The sequence below is a fragment of the Thamnophis sirtalis genome, unplaced genomic scaffold (genome assembly GCF_051295495.1).
Source record: "Thamnophis sirtalis isolate CommonGarterSnake01/CBP01778 unplaced genomic scaffold, rThaSir2_p1.2 scaffold_10, whole genome shotgun sequence".
In the NCBI taxonomy this organism is placed as follows: domain Eukaryota; kingdom Metazoa; phylum Chordata; class Lepidosauria; order Squamata; family Natricidae; genus Thamnophis; species Thamnophis sirtalis.
Genome location: NW_028261390.1, coordinates 19,298,191 through 19,304,788, shown reverse-complemented (window position 1 = coordinate 19,304,788; position 6,598 = coordinate 19,298,191). Strand labels below are relative to the sequence as shown.

General features: G+C 40.3%; 1 pseudogene; it reads right to left on the bottom strand.

Moving 5' to 3' along the window:
• Positions 1-3,307: 3,307 nt before the first annotated feature.
• Positions 3,308-3,712, bottom strand: LOC148043795 (SOSS complex subunit C pseudogene; annotated as a pseudogene).
• Positions 3,713-6,598: the final 2,886 nt, after the last annotated feature.

The window sequence follows — 6,598 nt, the reverse complement described above, 5'->3', positions numbered from 1 at the left end:
GACTTTTTATATGAAATAGGGGGGGAAATCATGATGTATGGATTGATGATTCGAAAAAAAATCCTAACATCTACATGTTAGGAAAAAATGAAAGTTATATTGCAAACGTAGAATAAGAGCTAATATAACTTTACACTTATGTCTATTATAAAAGAAAACCAAATGTAATTCCTTCGTATTTCTTTTTCTTTCTTTTTCTTCCTGTAACATTTCAAAGAATTTTAGCTGGGTGCTTCATGGCCTTGAAATTGAGTGGTTATTGATTGTTTACATAACTGACCTATCTTCCCTGGCCTTTGACTTAGATCTCACACCCACCATAACCATGTTTGTTTACACGGTAAGAAACGAAAGATGGAAATTAATCAAGGAGGGCAACCTGGAATGAAGGAGGAACTTCCTAACAGTGAGAACAATTAACTAGTGGAATAGAAGTTGCCTTCAGAAGTTGTGCATGCTTCATCACTGGAACTTTTAAAGAAAATAGCAATAGCAATAGCAGTAGACTTATATACCGCTTCATAGGGCTTTCAGCCCTCTCTAAGTGGTTTACAGAGAGTCAGCATATTGCCCCCAACAATCTGGGTCCTCAGACTGGCAGCCACTTGCCCAAAATGGTACAGGGCAGTGGTGGGTTCTGGGCGGTTTGGCCCGGTACAGGCATACCGGTGGCAGCTGGGAGGAACAGCCACCGTACTGGAATGGTGTTTCATTGGGCCCACCCGCCTGCCCGCTTTCCTTACCTCTTTTTGAGGGAAATGAGCCAATTGCTCACACATGCATAGCATACGGCACCTGCGTGCCCTCGCTGAGCAGCTGGGGCGTCGCAGGGCAGTGGTATGTGCATGCGCATGCAGCGTGCATGCCCAAAGGTGGACATCCGGCCCCATCTCAGCATACCAGTTGCGACAGAATCCGGAACCCACCACTGGTACAGGGTCTCCGGCTTGACCAGGAAATTGGACTAGAAGACCTCCAAGGTCTCTTCCAGATCTGTTCTGATTGATTGTATCTTCCCATGATAGTTACTACCTCTGTATTTATTTATACATCATCCTCTATTCCCTATTCTTCCCAATCTTCCTGACATATCTCAGGGCACTAAACCTCAATCAATTATGCTAGAAATTTGAAGAACTGCACCATCATATACCCAATACCCTCCAGATATTCACCCATAAAGACAAACATGTTGGTCTGCTCAGAGAATCATCTAAGGACAGCTTTCCTTTAATACTCATGAAGCAGATGGTGCAATTGCTGCACTTGATAAGAAATACATTCTTAAGAGCCATGGTGGTGCAGTGGTTAGAGTGCAGTACTGCAGGCTACTTCTTCTGACTGTCAGCTGCCAGCTGTTTGGCAGATCGAATCTAACCAGGCTCAGGGTTGACTCAGCCTTCCATCCTACTGAGGTGAGTAAAATGAGTACCCAGATTGTTGGGGGCAATATGCTGACTCTGTAAACCGCTTAGAGAAGGCTGTAAAAGCACTGTGCTTACCTCCACATTTTCACTTCTCATTGTCATAGATCCATAAGGAGTTTCCAATGAATGCTAAGTTTTCTATTGGTATTGACATTGATTGTCACAATAAGAAACATATTGTCACTGCTTTAAAAGAGCTGAGGTGGCACAGTGGTTAGAGTGCAGTACTACAGGCTACTTCAGCAGGCTATTTGAGCTGTAGTTTGGCAGTTCAAATCTCACCGGCTCAAGGTTGACTCAGCCTTCCATCCTTCTGAGGTGGGTACAATGAGGACCCAGATTGTTGGGAGCAACATGCTACCTCTGTAAACTGCTTAGAGAGGGCTGTAAAAGCATTATTAAGCAGTATATAAGTCTTAGTGCTATTGCTAAATAATAGGTTACAGGTTCCACTTCTTGTTAGCATTTTATATCTCATAGCATTGGGGAACAAGATAATCACAGAGCATATGTTTCTACATATCCCAGTTCTCTTGATGTAAGCATCTGGACATACCCAGGATTATTAATATACAATTATGTGGTATGATATACTAAAGGACTGAGATACTGACTGGAGTAACCCATGACAGTACGCATGGTTTGTTTGGCACTAGCATAACCTGTGGAATAAACCCAGATATTTTGTGCTTTGCCAACCCCAAATTATCACCAAGTTATGTGAACCAAGCCATAGTGGCTAATTTAACAAAATTTAAAAACATGGCTCTGCACAATTGAAAATCCAACCAATTATAGCTCATATTATTTTGGAATATGAATTTAGCCACAGAATTTCATGACATATATTGGATGTCCTTAACACCCTGGATAAGTACTGTATTGTGAAAATCATGTTAACATAATATTTTGGAATTCTTAGTCATAAATAATCTTTTTTTTAAGACATCACCCAAAGTGAAATAAAAGCTCTCTTTCCCCCACTTCTCTGCCATAGTTCAGGTTTCAAAATATGTTGTTAACTGGAATTGTTACAAAAGATGCAATTGAGGTCAATTCAAAATGTTTGAATGGCCTTTTCTCTGGACACATTCTACATCGTTTGCATTCCACTTTGTGATTGAGTTGTTGAAAACAGTTGTTGATAAGCTTGCCACTGCATACTATATAGCCATATTTTTAATCAATATCTTGGTAAAATACCGCCTACACATCACAGAGATCTTCCCCGCAGAGTGTCATTGTGACATTCATGTATCAGCACCCAAGGAACAGAATTTGGCAAGCCTGGCTTCACAGACAACCTGAGCAGTTGCTTAGGGCAACAATATATTTAAGGGTGCCAGGGAAACAGTATGCAGCCAAAGACAATGACTCCTATCCTCTTCTTTTTTTATTTTTTAAAAAAATTCATTACATTTATTTGAAACATTTGTCCCATGCATGTGGTTATTTCTCATTTGCAAACTCCAACATTCTACTTTTCACGGTATTAGGAACTATTAAAATTCACAAATGTTGGTAAAATTTATGCATAACCGATTTAATAAATGGGTAGTAAGAGTTATAGATCTTTCTGTTGCAGAGACACTGTACTTCCTTCCCCTCTCCATTTTCTGATTTAAAGCCTTATTCACGTGTACTAGAAAATGAAAGCAGGTTCTTTATACAATGCATAAGTAATAGGAGAATAAAAGCAGCATATTTCCAGAATACATTTTATGTTGTCTCCCAAAACCAAAATATCAGGAATTCAAAATCAAAACCATTTTGAACAATTCTCAGTTCTTCTTCTCACAAATGATTCCCTGAAAGTTGAAAACGCAGCTTAGATGAATCCAGATGTTTTCTGTTTCATGAATTTTCTCTTAACTCTACATCTAGCCATGGTAATACACAGGCAGAATGAGATTCCCAAAGGCTGAGTCTTGTGTTATAAAGTATCCTGAAGAAGGGGCATGGGTGTGCTGTAAAGCAGCCTTCTGCTGCGCTGCTATGTGCTGCTGCTCGGCGTGATCCCGAAAATCCTTGTTAAGTGAGGATCTAGACCAAAGAGATATTGGCTCCTGGATGATTAATAGAAGACTGGTCAGAAGTTTTCTCTTTTCCTTGTCTAGTTCAGCCAAGATTTCAACCCTGTTTTTATTCGGAAAGCCTTGTCCAGAAGGGTTTGATGTCATCTTCCTTGTTTCCCCCTTAAATTTCTGAAAAGCAGCTACAATTTGCATTTACACCAGGATCGTTTATGCTGCTGAGCCATTGTCCACTTCTCACGTCGTGGTAGATTCTACACCACCACCCCAATCCACCTGCCCAGATGGACTTTCCTGCCGCCTCCCCGTTTAGAATCTTCCCTCCGGACCCTCCTATCCTCTTCTTAAAAACCAATTTTACCTTATTTCAATAAAGGGCTCTTCAAAGTAATTCTCTGAAAATGTTGGTGTTAATTATTCCTCAGATGCTTTCCAGATATTTCACTGTGATTTATATTTTACACCCCAAGTTAGACTCTTCATTGAAATCCATTTAGAAACAAACTTGTGGGAAAATATGTCCTGGGAATGTTTTCTATTTCCACTTCTTTGGTATTTCCTCTTGCACCCTTGAAAACATAGCAGAAGGAGAATGTAGGCATGGGCAATGTGGAAAACTAGAGTCTTAGCATAGCAAGCTGCCGTATACCCACCCAAAGGTGCTTTTCCAAAAGGCAACTGGACTTTCTTTGGTTTTGCTTGAAGACATTTTGCTTCTCATCCAAGAAGCTTCTTCAGTGCTGACTGAATGGTGGAGATTGGGAGGATTTATATTCCTTGCAATCATCTGGTTGTTAGTAGAACAGAATAGAATTCTTTATTGGCTAAGTATGATTGGACACACAAGGGATTTGTCTTTGGTGCATATGCGCTCAGTGTACATAAAAAGATAAGATACATTTGTCAAGAACATAGTCCTAGGCTACAAATTAGCAATCAGGAAACAATCAATATAAATCGTAAGGATACAAGCAACAAAGTTACAGTCCTGCAGTCATAAGTGGGAGGAGATGGGTGATAGGAATGATGAGAAGACTAATAGTAATAGTAATGCAGCCTTAGTGAATAGTTTGACAGTGGTGAGAGAATTATTTGTTTAGCAGAGTGATGCGCTCAGGCAAAAAAAAACTGTTCTTGTGTATAGTTGTCTTGGTGTGCAGTGCTCTATAGCGTCATTTTGAGGGTAGAAGTTGAAATAATTTATGTCCAGGATGTGAGGGGTCTGTAAATATTTCCACGACCCTCTTTTTGACTCGTGCACTGTACAGGCCCTCAATGGAAGGCAAGTTGGCAATAATTGTTTTTTCTAGTATTCTTTCTGAGTGCTATTTGTACTAGGTTATCCTTAGGGCACTGATAAACCTCCAAGTGGCCTCAATGACTCTCAGAATGAGTCTTCACACCTATCAATTTAATTTGGGAAGCAGAACAGCATAGATACCCAAATATTTCTAGTTTCAGCTTAGTAAGTTGTGAACATAATCAATTGTGGTACTTGAACCTAAATAGCATTTCCTTTTTTATTTTAAGACTACTAGAGTAGTGCTTCTACCCATCCCCAGCAAACGTTTGCTTATTAACCTAAGACCATTAAGAACTTCAGAGTTTGGGTTTTCGGTTATGAATCATATTCCTAAATTTCACATAAGAGATTATACCTTCAGCTGATACAATAGTGCAGAGCATAACAATCAAAAGTTACATTTGAAACTCCCATGAAGAAATTGAATGCAAGTGATATTTATTTTTGTACAACAGTTTTGAAATTAGATATTTCAGAAGTAGCTATTTCTTAATAAAGTTTTACCTGTAATAAAAAAAACCTCAGTATAAAAAAAATGTCATGGCACTAAAGGAAATATCCAATAGCTTGTTTGAAGGATGCAATAATATTTAATAATCTGAAACACCTTACTCATATCATGGATTTTAGATAGTTGCAGAGCTCTTGAATTTTATTTAGCTACCTTTACATATAAAGGTACAATGAGGGTGATGTCATTTATTATGGCTGTGTATAGCTTGGAAGAGTGATTTGATGTATAGCTTGGAAGAGGGATGGGATGAGAAGAGAACTCATAAAAGTTATTGAATATTGTTGATATACTCTCAGAATTCTTTTTTTTAGATAGCAGCTATATAAATTTGTTAAATAAATAAATAAGAGGGATGCAGGAGAACGTCACAGCTGAAAACAGATCCTGGGAGGCCTGCACGCAGCCCTCCCGAATTCTTTTTTTTTCCCTGGCTAGTCCTTCACTGTTGCCTGGGTGATCCTGTGGGGCAGATCTAAGCACTCCTGTGGGCCTTGAGTTTGACACCCTGCTTTAGAGGTTTGGAGATCCTTATTAACTCTGTAGTTTCCATCCATTCATGTGAATCATTTGAACTCGCAATGGTGCTGAACAAGGAGGTTTTACGACTACACCTCAGAGTTCCAGGCCTCACAGCATCCCATGGTCATGTGATCAAGATTTACAACAATTCCTGCTAACTTCCCATAAGCCACGGGTGTCAAACTTGCCACGTCATGTCGCCGTCATGCGACGTATCACACAGCTGGGGTGGGAGTGGTCTCTGTGTGACACATTCGGCCTGCAGACCGCCAGTTTTACACCCCTGCCATAAGCAAAGTCAATGGAGAAGATGGCAGGATTGTTGGAAATGGTGGTCAGATGAACTCCTCTCTTAATGATTTGTGATGATTCACTTAAAAATAGTAATGGAGGGATTGCCGGAGCAACTGTGGCTAAGGCCGCAGTATTTAACATTGTTATTTATGACTGCAATGTCCATCTGAGATCATTCTCCAACTGTCTCTAGACCAGTGAGCAAGGGCAGTGACCAGGGGTGAAATGCTACCGGTTCGGGCTGGTTCACCTAAACTGGTAGTAAAAACTGCTACTGGTTTACAGAACTGGTAGTAAAAAATACTAAAAAAGTATTTTAAAAAAAGTTCCGACGATCTCACATCACAATGGGACCTGGGTATTTGAGAGACCGCCTGCTGCCAATCACCTCCACCAGACCGATTAGATCCCACAGATTAGGCCTCCTCCAAATTCCATCTGCTGGCCAGTGCCGACTGGCGACTACCCGGAGGAGAGCCTTCTCTGTGGCTGGTCCGACCCTCTGGAA